The sequence below is a fragment of the Zeugodacus cucurbitae genome, chromosome Y (genome assembly GCF_028554725.1).
Source record: "Zeugodacus cucurbitae isolate PBARC_wt_2022May chromosome Y, idZeuCucr1.2, whole genome shotgun sequence".
Classification (NCBI taxonomy): domain Eukaryota; kingdom Metazoa; phylum Arthropoda; class Insecta; order Diptera; family Tephritidae; genus Zeugodacus; species Zeugodacus cucurbitae.
Window position 1 is genome coordinate 8,069,355 of NC_071673.1, and position 14,553 is coordinate 8,083,907.

Below are 14,553 nucleotides of genomic sequence, written 5' to 3' on the forward strand. Positions count from 1 at the left end.
GCTTCGAAGTAGTGATCTCTATTCCGACACAGACGTGGCAGTGATATTAGGCTGGGGCGGCGTCAACAAAATTTATATGCATTAAATTATAAAGTTTACATACTTACCTAAATAATGAATTTATAACACTAATCTACTACTTACCTGAATACTTACCTTAACATAATCTAGTACAATGTTTAACGAAAAATAATTATACTTACCCTTTTGTAATATGTATATACTTACAATTACCACTAGTTTAAGCCGTTACTTTAAGATTTAGGCTAAGCGATTCCATAAAACGGAATAAAAAATTCTTGTATTTAACCGGAGAACGATACGGACGTGTTTCTTTTAATCGGTAATTTTTTATAAACTTTTCGACACAAGCAATTTGGTGTTTTTAGTATTAATCGCGCACCCCCTTAATTTTTCGTAACTTCTCGTTTCTGAAAAAAGCTTGAGATATTTCAGTATTTATGACCGCGTCTTCATACAAGCCGAACCACTTTGCACTGGTAGTATCAACAGAGAACGTATAATATAGGGAAGGTTCATGGTGTGCCGAATGTCAAGTTGGTCCTCTTTTCGCAGGGGTACTCGCCAAGATGAGCGTGTTTCACCACAGAAAATTATTAGCATGTTTCACCCCAGCTTAACATCAGTGGACTCGAAAATAGCAGATTTGAGTCTTTTCAGTGTTAAATGAGAAAAATGGTGTTAATTTCTATGTTACTAGTAAATGTACGCAAACAGATTCGCTTATATACATACAATGCGCAAACGACTTTTCATATTAGTATATATATATGCAATTTATAAATATTTTGTTTATATTTGATATTAAGGTACATGCGCACTTATGTAATAATTGACAACAACGAGCAGAAAAATTTAAACATTTCAATCTTCTGCATACTTGTATGCAGACCTAAAATTTGGGATGCAGACCAGGCTTTACACGAAGCGACGATATGCCATACTTGTGGTACAGACAAGTCTGCAAAAGTATTTTCCGCTTTATGTACATTTCCCTGCCAGTTAGGCCTAACCACTTTCCCCATAAGTTTCAACACATTTTTACAGAGTACACAGAGTATTATAGTTTTGTTCACATAACGGTTGTTTGTGTCACCCAGAAATAAAAGCGTTAGATATGGGGTTATATATATACTAGCTTTTACCCGCGACTTCGTCCGCATACGTTTTTTCGTTTTCTCCCGGCTGTAAGTCCCCCTGCAACAATGTCCCACTATCGTGTTCCGGTCGTCAACTTCACATCAAAATTTCTTCAAAAGAAAACCTAAGCACATAATGGATAGCTCCGATTGTTTCCTTAGTAAATATAACAAGTAAATAATGTAAATCGGTTTAAAATACTGAATACTGCAAATCTGTCGGAATTATGGGTATACGGGGGATTAAAACATTCTCTCCTTTTGCCATTCCAGTCATAATGATTGCTTTTACAATATTGCGACCGAGGTGTGTTACTTGCAACCGTGTGCCATTACACAGTCTTGGTGCATCTAAATTCCGCATCAAAAGGAAAGGAACGTCTACTCTCAGCCTCAGTTTGTGTGAAGGTATTCCCGACAGTTCTAAAGAATTAAGAAATTCTACAGGGTAGGATGTTACTTGTTCAGTATCCATTACAGTGTCTACATCAGCGTTGTCCACGGCCTATTCGCACAATAGCGCACGGACAAGCCAGACACCTCACACCAAGATGTCGCGACAAGTGTGGTCGACTTCCTAAACGCAGGTTGCAATGCATATTTACAATGCATATAGTTCCTAAAGTCATACTTGAATTTTCTGGCAACGCCTAATGTTCCTAATTAGTTGGCAACTCAGTTTTAAACGCATCAGATGTTTAAAGCGTGCATCAGTTTTATTTCGTATGCAGAACAGACAATGGCAGAGTAAGTAATTTTTATTTATTGTAACTAATTTAAATTGTGTTATCATTTCGTTTTATCTTATATTATAGAGAAAAAAAGTGGACACACGAGCGGAAGAAGTTATTAATGACAACAAGGCTTCGTCATGAAGTAGAATTTTCCGGCAAAAAAAGGAAGAGAAATACAATTTGGGAGTCGATTTTAAGGGAAATGAGGGACGTTGAGAGCTCGTTTCCATTTTCAAGAGATGAAATAGCGAGGTGTTTTCTCAACATAATGGGGACTTATAAGCGTATAAAAAAAAGAAACAGTACTTCTGGCGAAGCAGCATCAAATTGGGAAAATTTTAGTGAAATCGATGAAGTGTTTGGGAGTCGTTCAAGTATTGAAGTGCCACTAGAAATGACCGAGTATTCTTTAATTTCATTGGAAAGTCCCTCCACCACAGCAACATTTGACGGAATGGATGTAACACCTACAACATCAGTTAAAAGAAAGAGAAATGACGTAATCGAATTCTTAGACAAAGAATCCGAAAAAGAAAACGAAGCTATAAATAAGCTTATAAAAATAAAAAGTGAAAGACTTCAAATTGAAAAAGAAAAACTTAAAGAATTAAAGCAACTACGGGCTTTATTTGAAAACCCAGGATAGTTTATAAATAATATAAATTATTACTATTATATAATTATAAGAAATATATATATATATATATTATAGTTTTGAAAGTTCCTATCTTATGAAATAAAATACATTTATGTTCATGTTATTCAAATTGTGTTTTTTATTTTAGAATTGTCGTTTAATTCAGCTTGAAAACAACGTTGCCAGGGCATTTCGTTTTTGTTGGGCTTCATCTCTTTGCAATGATGGAACACTAACTTCAGATGTTTGGGCCTCCTCTTCGTCCAATTCTATCCAATCAATGTTTTGCTGACCTTCATTGATTATAATCACGTTATGTATTTATTTCAGCTTTCAGAGAGTACGGACGTGTTTAATGCGCTCCGTGAAAACTTTTATAAACAAACAATAATAAAAGCAAAACAAAAAAACAATTAAACAACCAATAAATTGTGTAAGCAAAAATTAATTTCAAAACACAAAATTTTCCCAAAACAAATTGGTTTAAAATAACAATAAATAACAAAGAACATATAAAAGTGAACAAAACAAACAAATAAAAAAACAAACATGAACGCCTACTTCAGCTTTGTTGAGCCTGCAAAATCTGCTCTCGCAAATAAACAATCCAACGGTGAGAAAGATGAGCCAACGAAGCGCTCAGCCGAGCAGCAGAAGGGATCAGCAGAAGCTGAAAACAACAGCAAGTACGCAACAACAAATCAGCAGGCAACATCAACCAAGCAGGTATCAGCAAACGAGCGGACACCAAAGGAAAAAACAATGCAAGGTGAGCATGTAAGTTAACACCAGAAATATTGCAAGTAAACCTATAACTGCCGACGTCAACTATCACCCAATAGGAAATATTCGAGACGTTTAGTCAGCAGAATCAAACAATTGGGAACAACATCCGCCATAACGTTAACCAAAATTGCTGCCGCAGGTAGATTTAGGCAATATTAAGAATATGTTTAATTGTAAATTAGAGTTAGTTGTTAAGTTGATTTCAATCAATAAAGGTCACTCTTGACCATAAAATATTTATTTTTTTGACTTTGTAATTAATAAGTCATTAACTTGTACCAAAAAGAAAAGTACAATCTGTACAAACTGGCATTGACCGCTACGTCAACATAAAAAGGAAATCAAGTCCTTTCAAGACAGCGGTTAATGCCAAAAAGTTTCAACCCGCCACGGTTAATACAAATAAGCCTGGGAATTTAAATGGCAACAGATTTGCCATACTAAGCAATGGTTTGGGCGACGATGCGAAGGGTGCCACCACAGTCGTGAATGCCAAGCCGCCGCCAATATATTTGCGTGAGCGTAGCTCAAATGCACTCGTTGATAAACTAAGTGAAGTTGTAGGTACCAACAATTTTCATATAGTGCCTTTGAAAAAAGGCAATATAGATGAAACTAAAATACAGTCCTACACTGAGAAAAGTTTCATGGATATAGTGAAATTTTTGACAAATAAGAACAAGAATTATTATTCTTATCAACTGAAGAGCTCTAAAGGCCTAGTTGTTGTTGTAAAAGGCATTGAGTCTTCGGTAGAATCTAATGATATCAAAGAAGCCCTTGAAGAATGCGGCTTTGGAATTAAAAATGTGGTAAATATCTTCAATAGAAATAAGGTACCACAACCAATGTTTAAAGTAGAATTGCTGCCAAACTCTAATCCAATTAAAAAGAATGAAACTCATCCAATATACAACTTAAAATATTTGTTACATCGTAGAATTACCGTTGAAGAACCTCATAAAAGAAACGGTCCGGTACAATGCACCAACTGTCAAGAGTATGGGCATACCAAGTCTTATTGCACTCTACGCAGTGTTTGTGTGGTATGTGGTGATTTACACCCAACATCAAAATGTACTCTTAAAAAAGAGGATACAAATAAAAAATGCAGTAATTGTGGAGGAAATCACACTGCTAACTACAGAGGCTGCCCTGTATATAAAGACTTGAAATCAAAATTATCGCTGGGAATTCAGGCTCGTCGTAACCAAATGATGAATATCCCTCGTAATGAAAATGTAGAAATTGCAGACCAGAGTTCGAAACCTGGTAATTCTAAGAATATCCTTGTCCAGGGAAGCTATGCAAATGTGGTAAGAGGCAACACTGTGCAAATGCAACAACAGCAAAGTCCACCAAATGGAGGTATTGAAAATATGATTCTAAATCTTACTCAATGTATGACACAATTTATGTCTACCATGCAAAACATGATCCAAGATTTGATCAAATCTCAAAACCAAATGTTACAAACCTTATTATCTAAAAATTAGTATTCTAAATATTTGCATATGGAATGCCAACGGTGTAAACCAACACAAACTGGAGTTAATACGATTTCTGACTGAAAAAAGCATAGATGTTATGCTACTGTCAGAAACTCATTTAACAAATAAAAACAATTTCTTTATACCGGGATATAGACTTTTTGTTACAAATCATCCAGATGGAAAGGCGCACGGTGGAACAGCAGTATTGGTTAGAAATCGGCTAAACCACCATGCTTTAGAACCGCATGCTACAGCGCAGTTACAAGCTACAACAATATCATTGAAAAATCGAGGTTCTGACCTCAATCTGACGGCTATATACTGTCCACCTCGTTTTAAAATTACAGACTGCGAATTTAAAGATTTTTTTGGAACGCTAGGTCCAAGATTTCTAGCAGGTGGTGATTATAATGCAAAACACATGTACTGGGGCTCACGTCTTATTAATCCGAAAGGACGACAGCTGTACTACACTATTATAAATAAGCACAATAACCTTGATATAATATCTCCTGGTAAGCCGACATACTGGCCCAGTGATAGAAACAAAATACCAGACTTAATAGATTTTGCTGTAGTCAAAAATATAGATAGATCACTAATAAAAGTAGATACATGTATTGACTTATGTTCTGATCATTCTCCTGTACTTATAAAGTTATGCGAACAGCCCATGATATTTGAGCCAAAAGTATCTCTAACATCTTTTAAAACTAACTGGTTGAAATATAGAAAATATATCAGTAGCCACATTAATATCGATTTAAAAATAAGTACAGGAAGAGATATTGATGAAAGCATAATGGAATTCAATGATGTAATAACTAATGCAGCTGTCTTGGCAACACCTAAAAGAAACGGTAAGGTTTTTAGAAACATCTCTAATATTGAAATAGAAAAGCTTGTAAATGAGAAAAGGCAAGCCAGACGTGAATGGCAGTTAAGTCGTTCCCCTTCAACTCTGCGGCAACTGAAATCGGCTGTACGTAAGTTAAAAAAAGCTCTTAAACGCGATGAAGAATACAATACTGAAAATTATATAAAGCACCTGTGTCCACATTCAAGCAAGAAAAAACTCTCTTTGGAAAGCCCAAAAGTCTTTTAAGCCACCAGTAGATTCCAACATGCCTATAAGACATTTGAATGGTAATTGGGCGCGTAGTAATGAGGAAAAGGCAAATTGCTTTGCAAATCACCTAGAGAAGGTATTTCAACCCAATGGACCAAAAAACAACTTTAAGTTGCCAACTTTGTCCAATATCGCAAACGAGTTAAGCGTGTCTATTAGGACGTCTACTTATGAAATTACCAAGATCCTAAAAGAGCTAAATCCGAAAAAGTCTTCAGGACACGATAATATTACTCCAAAAATGTTAATTGAGTTGCCAAATATTGCTATATCAGTGCTCTCTTTGCTCTTTAATGCAATTCTTGGTTTCGGGTACTATCCAATTTCGTGGAAAAAGTCGCAGATCATCAAGATAGATAAACCTGGAACAGACTTAACACAACCGTCTTCCTACAGACCAATAAGTCTCTTACCCTGTCTTTCCAAAATATTTGAAAAAGTTTTACTATCAAAAATGTCTCCTTTCCTCCACGAAAATAATATAATACCAACCCACCAATTCGGGTTTCGTGCTAAACATGACACAGTAGAACAAGTGAATAGAATTACAAACGAAATCAGGAAAGCATTCGAGCACAGAGAGTACTGTTCAGCTATTTTTCTCGATGTAGCTCAGGCGTTCGATAAGGTCTGGCATGAAGGCCTTTTATAGAAAATCAAAAACGTTTTACCTTACGAATTGCATAAAACATTGGAGTCATATTTAAGAAATAGGAAATTTACAGTTAAAGTAGCAGATTTCATATCAGAAGAACGAGCAATAAGGGCCGGTGTACCTCAGGGCAGTGTATTAGGCCCTACTCTGTACATAATATATACAGCAGACATTCCAATAGCTAATAACGTAATGACATCAACTTTTGCTGATGACACAGCCCTAATAAGCCGTAACAAATGCCACATAAGAGCATCAAGAGTGTTAGAGGAGCACTTAACTTGTGTCGAAGAATGGCTAGCCAACTGGCGTATTAATGAGCAAAAATGCAAGCATGTTACATTCCCGTTAAGATCGGAAACATGCCGGACAGTTAAAATAAACAATGTGCTAGTACCCCAAGCGAATGAAGTAACTTATCTTGGGATTCACCTGGATCGAAGGCTCACGTGGCGGAAACATATAGCGAGTAAAATAACATGCATGAAGCTAAGAGCAGCCAATTTAAATTGGCTTTTAAACAAAAATTCTAAACTTAGCCTAGACAACAAAGTCCTGTTATAATGCAATCATAAAACCGATTTGGATGTATGGTATTCAACTGTGGGGTACGACCTGTGCAACCAACATTGATATAATTCAGAGATTCCAATCTAAAATGCTTAGAACAATCACGGGTTCACCATGGTACATGCGTAACGAAAATATCCATAAAGATCTTGATATTCCTATGGTAAAGAAGGAGATAGAGGACAGTAGAAAGAAATATATTTCTAAACTTCGTGAACATCCAAACACTTCGGCTAATGCTTTGGTACATTCCTGCAATCAAACACGTTTAAAAAGGAGAGATCTACCAGCCTATTAGAGAGCACCGTTCTACCAAAACAGCTCAACCACATTCCTGAGCTTTTTTAGTTGTAAATAGATTTAAGATTTTATTACTTATTGTTAGGCTTTAAACAAAGCAGATGCAATAAATAAAGAAATATGTATATAAAAAAAAAGTATTATCATGCACGTTAATACAATAATTTTTGGAATATGAGCGAGCTGTACACCAATAAATTTAAAAATTCTGAACTTTTGTTTTAATATCCCGAACGAATGTTCAACATAAACTCGGTTAGTGCTTAAAATAATGTTAAATTTGCTCTGCTGCGATGTTAAAAAACCATTATCCCGATATGGCACCATGAGAAACGTTTCTAGCGGATAAGCTGCGTCGCCTAAGAAGTGGTGATTTGGCGGAATTTTTAATTCACCGCTTACTAGTGCTCTACGAAATGGGCTCCTTTGCCACACTGATGCGTCATGACATCGTCCGGAACAGCCGACAAAGACGTCCGGAAATTTCATATCGCTGTCAACAATGGCCTATAGAAATTGTTTATTATAATTTGACCAGAGATGAGTATACATGTGTAATTACCTGTGCAATGATGGAAAACGTCCCTTTTCTGTTATAGAAACTTATTGCATCGTTTTTTGGTTGTGATATGGGAATGTGCGTTCCATCAATGCATCCTAATACAAAAGGAAATATATTGTGGCGACGTTGAGAAAACCCATCAGCGATCTTTTTTTGAGCTGCAGTAGTAGTCGGAAATTTTATTATTGTCGATTTTAGACGACATATAAGTTTGAGGATTTTAATAAATGCTCTATAAGTGGCGCCCATTCCTACATCAAATCTGTCACTAATTTGTCGAAATTATGTATTATTGGCAAGCTTCCAAATTGTCAAATACAATGCCTTTTCCATGGAAACTGCAGTACGACCTGTTGATGATTCGGTCCACATTGGTTGTAGCATTGTCATCAACCTCTGAAATTGCAGCGAACACGTTTTATGTTATCCATATTTGAAATTCAATTGTGTACTACCTTGAACGTGCTTCTTCGCATCCGAAAATGGGAATAAAATATATCGTCTTCCATCAATACAACAGATTCACAAAAATGTTTATTTTTCACCTTTCTTTCTTCTGGTTAAATTCAAAGTCCTTAATAAAAACTGCCGTTTCTTTTTTTCTTTTCAATTAGTTTTTTTATTAACTTAATATTTGAAGAATTAGCTAAAGCTAAAGCTAATTCTTCAGCATTTGCTAATAAAATTAATGAATAATTTCTTCTCTCGTCCATATTAACTCAAAATTTCGTTATTTGTAATAACAGTCATTATTTGACATATATTTTATGTATGAGTTTTACGATGACGTTCCTAAACGTCATTTATATGCAAAGCATTTATTTGCAACGCAGAGTTGCGTTGAAAATCAGCTTTGCATTTCATACGCATTTTTTCGAGTTATGCATCGCAACTTGCGTTTAGGAAGTCGGCCTGTCTGTGAAAGCACGATTGTGCTACCGTATTCAACTTCGTAGGCAAGCAAAGCAGAATTTTGCGATCAGTTGACGCTAGAAAGTTAGTTGACCGTAATTTTTAAAAAGTACGTTTACTTATTTGTACGCACTGTTCCGTATTCGTGTTGTCTGCTCGTAGCTTTCCGAATGTACGCTAATAACCAACACAGGCATAACGTGCACACAGTCACGTTGGACAACACTGGTCTACAGAGAAAAACTCAACAATATCACCCCCCACTCGTGACTTACAGCCCTATTCTGAAAAAACCACATAACTGAGTTGAGAGGAAAAATTTGTGAGGTTTCTTGTGACGTACATATATTTTGTGAGTCTATTCTGGCTCGAATCTCATAAGAAAAAAGCTTAAAAAAGTCACCAATTGAGGTGAAAAGCATTTTGCTGTCAAACAGTTGTTTCAAAAGAAATAAATTCAAAATAAATACAAATTGCTGTAAAATTTGTAAACAAATGAAAAACATCACAATTGCGTATTTACAGTCGAAAGTTAAAAAACAAAAGAATTATAAAACAAGTAAGGAAGATATGGTTTTTGACCCATAAGTGGGCTGAACCACGCCCATTTAAAATTTTTTGAGCAGCTCTTCTGTACCATCTTTACAATGAAATTTAAGGTTTCTGGTGGTTTTCCTTACTGAATTAAAGCATTTTTAGTAATTTTCAAAATAACCTTTGTATGAGAGGTGGGCGTGGTTATGACCCGATTTCCTTCATTTTTGGACTGTATAAGTAGTACCTAAAAGAAACGACTCTAGAAAGTTTCCTTGATATAGCTTAATTAGTTTGCGAGATTCTTCATACCAAATTTTATTTCAATAGCTTTATTTCTGGCTTAGTTATAGCACTTTATGTGTTTTCGGTTTTCGGCATTTTGTGGGCGTGGCAGTGGTCCGATTACGCCCATTTTCGAACTTAGCCTTCTTATGGTGCCAAGAAATACGTCTTTCAAGTTTCATCAAGATATCTCAATTTTTACTCAGCTTGCACGGACGGACGGACAGACAGACACCCGGATTTGAAATTTTTTCGTCACCCTGATCATATCTAACTCGTTTAGTTTTAGGACTTACAACCAACCGTTATGTGGACAAAACTATAATACTCTCGTAGCAACTTTGTTGCTAGAGTATAAAAATAATATGGATGTAAATCATCGTCTTATAGAGGTTGTGCGTCAGTGTCCTTTGCTTTACAAAAATAATGCGTCCTTATCGGATCGTAGATGTGTTTGGCAGCAAATCGCTCAACAAATGAAAATGCAAGGTACGTCCATATTGCTCCAGATTCGGTTAAACACAATTATTCGATAACTGAAATTTTATAGAGGCCTTTTTTTCAAAGAACAATTCCTCCATGCTCGTTATAGCATCCAAATATTTACACATTTGTTTTCAAATATTGCTAAAAACCAAAACAAACACAAATATTTTTGTATTGTGATTGCTGCTTTCACACGTCACAGATATTTGAGAAAATTGTGAGCATTTGAGCTTTTGAATTTTCTCCAGCATAAGGTAATCATCACAAAATCCAAAAACCTCACAGTAGTGAGTGTGGTGATTTTTGTGAGGGCATGAGAATAGGGCTGCAAAGCTACTCAATTTTTATAAGTTCCAAAAATGGCTGATGACGTTATATAAGGCACACCTGCAGAAGCTACACGCTCAAAGCAGAGTATAAAACAAAAAAGATCAAAACATCATTTAATATCAAGATTCATCACTGAAAGTGATACTTTTATAAACTATTGCACAAGATTCAAAGCTTCCCCTATTGCTGACATCACGGAATCGGTTTTAAAGGTAAAACTCGAAAGTGTTAACGAATTATGGGTACGACATCTGGCAGCGTACGATACTGTAATTGATACTGACGACGCTGAACTTCCAGAAAACATAAAAGCTTCGGCGACAGCCAAATAAGTTAACTACCGTGATCCGAACGAACTAATAATGGGAGTGATAAGCGAACAACTAGATGTATTAAGGCCAAATAGCGCCACTGCTCTCCCTCCCAGAGTACTCACAACAACAAAAGAAGACATAGATAAAGGCATGTATATGAATGTACCAGCTTGTGATACTGAAGTTTTTAATGGATGTCGTCTTTCCGGGACATGTTCACAGCCCTTTATATAAACCATCCTAAACTCGCAGAAGCCCAAAAGCTATTCCAACTAAGATTCAAAACACAAGGGGAAGCAGGCATTATCGTCAAGCAACTCGCTTTAAATAGCGAAAATTTTAAGCTGGCTTGGGAAGCACTAGTCGAAAGATATGAAAACAAAGAGTAATGATAGAAAACCCTATAAAAACTGTAATGCATTACCCTAAAATTAAACAAGAAACCAGCCAGGAATTTCAAAAATTTTACTCGACAGTGACTGATTGTCTGTCAGTATTAAAAAGACCTTTAGTCAGTATAGACCTTCAAAATTCGCATTGGCACACTTGAGCAACACCCCTTGTATTTTGGAAAAACACAAACAAGCAGGTTTGCAACAAACAATAATTAAGCATATTATATGCACACAATAGGCACATAAAGGGCACATATATAAATATGTATATACAAAGAGTATTGACCTCTCATATGAGCACATACGAGGGCATAAGTCCATAAAAATTACTTCTCATACGAGCGCATACGAGGGTATTCCAATAAGTCCATAAAAAACGAGAGCGTGGAGTACCTACGCGCGGATGAAGTTATACTTCTTAGTGATATTCCAAGAAATGCATATCATTTTGTATGAAAGAAAACTAGACTAACGAGAGACACTTTCTTAAATTCACATTTTATAAATTTATTATGCACATTTTATAAACCAAAGTCCAAATCAATTATCATTTCTGGGTTCCGATGGATTGATATCTATAATATTTACAATTGGATTATGATAACTTAAATACGATATGAAATGTCTTACATCTATTTTATCTATATTTCTCGCGAATACCGCATCAATAGTCGTACCTCCTTTTGTCGTAGGATCATTTCTTCCATTGATCATTTCTAATGAAAATTTCTCTCTGAGGAATACCAGTAATGGTTCCGCTTCTGGCAATGAAGAATTTCTACTTTTCCCGCTCTGTTTTCTTTCGTGCTCGGAATTCACGATAATATTGTGCTCTTTTCCCTTCTCTTAAAACACGGGCTGCACTGTCTTTTTCCGCTGTAAAATCAATTTAAAATCAAACCATTAAAAATTTTGCCAATCCAATTGATATTAGTTTCGCAAGCACAAGTTTAATGCACAAAGTGCATCTATTACGGACAATTGAAATATTCAAGAGAAACTTACCATCACATAACGTATTATCACTGTCACTTATTTTATTGTTTGTTTGAATCATTTGAACCACTATTCACTGTGTACTAATACTACAAATAGGTCAATATTATATAGAAGACGAATTAATTAGTAAATAAACAGTGTCCACAGAAATGATGCTGTGAAGTCTTACCTTTTCATCGGCCAACGCAGAGTGTTTCAACCAGAAAGAGAATGTAGAATATAGAATGTGTGGCTAATAACCACACTGGACTCTGTAAAGCTGGATGTGTCGAAAAATTGATGGCCGGCTGCGCGACGCTACATTGCGTTGTTGGTAGAAAAACGGCTTGTTGTAAATATTTATGAGCATGCAAACATATCGACATAAATTTTTTGCGCTTGTTGTTTTTGTAGTACATTACTTTTGATTTTTGGTGGTTGACAAATTTACGTGCACGCATATACAAATGTAAGTATGTGCGTTTGTTCAATGACATATAAACATGTTTGTTCACATGAGTTAGAACAAGTGATCATGTGGCATCCCTACAGTCTATTCTACCATACTCACCATACCATCCACCAACTAAATCCACAATACACTCATCAAACACATCACACCACCCACGCATATTCACCACGCAACAAACTTTAAAAGGATCCTCACGGGAAGAAAACGCCCCTTTTTTCATCGAGATTTCCGTCCCTTCGCAGCATCGATCAACGTGAGTGAGTATCCCGCCGAGTTCCACCCGAGAACAACCATCGTTTAAATAAATTTAAAATCGTACCGAATTAGAAAAGTGGATTAAAATAAAATTATAAATTAAAGTAAAATGTAAACTAAAATTCAAAGTATAGAAACAACGTATAAACCAGAAACTCTTGAAAGGCATTTATGGTAAAAATTTTATGTAGTCTAAAAGTGACATAATACGTTACAAGTTAAAACACGTGTATAATATGATATAAGTTATGTGAAACAGTTATAACAAAAAAAAAAAATTATTTTTATTACATGCATAATTACATAAATATGTGAAAAGGTGTATGTTCGAAAAAAAAAATTACATACTCGTGCAATCCAAACTTACCAAAGAGAAGTGAGTGAACCTAAAAAAGTGTTTCTTCGAAAAAAAAAACCAAATCATAAATTACATACACGTGCTATCCAAAGTGAAGTGAGTGAACATAAACATAACAAAAAAAAAAAATACATACAACATATTACATACAGTTTGCACAAGATATCTATATATGCATACAAGTGGGAAAACAATAAAATAAAACAAGCGGGCGCGAAATCAATTTAACTTCGGCAAACATCACGGTCGCGAAAAACAGAAACAAAAAACCTACGGCACAGGAGAGACAAGATTTACAGGAGTTAACAGAAACAACACCAACAAGCAACGAGGGAGAATAATACATTTCAAAGTTTCGTCATTAATCGCTGTGTCTTCTTTTTTCTTACTTCTTCATACAGCTTAATTTTTTTGTTTACGTATTGAAATTGTTGCAACATTTTCACTGGCTTTCGAATCTAAGATTTGTATTTTTTAGTTTAAACCTAATTTAGAATTTATTAAATTCTATTACAGCAATAGATTTGTGACGTGTTGACGTAAGGAATTTTGATTTTATTGCAAAAAAGTATACAATTAAAATAAAAAATCCGTGTAAAAAAATTAAAACCGTGTAAAAATGGTAACTAGGAAGCGTTCAAAAACACCGTGTAAAAAAAAACCGTGCAAAAATAAACCGTGTAAAAAGGAGATCAACTGTATATAAATTTATAATACCACGTACATAATCCAACCTATGTCAACCTTATGTTATACAATGCACAAACATAATAAATAAAGATATATTTCACATTTTCAGCATTACCATCGTACAGTAATTGATTACCTACATATATGTATGTAGAATAATACAATACATTTATATATATACATATTTCTCACTTATTTAAACTTCCTTCAACATAGACATGAATATTTAATTATATACATAAATAAATACATACATATATATTCATTGCTTATTTATAAAAATTTTCTTTGTGTATTCACATACTTACAACCTACATTACTTATTTATACAGGTTAACAAATACATATGTATATACATGTTATCATTTATTTAAATTTTCGTTGCAAAATCTCTTCAGCCCGCTACAAAGCGTACACTTATTCAAACAAAATATACAACATTCAGCGTTAATGTTATAAAAAACAAAAAAAAAACTGAAATTGAATTTAAAAATACGTAAAATCGGTTTATTCATAAT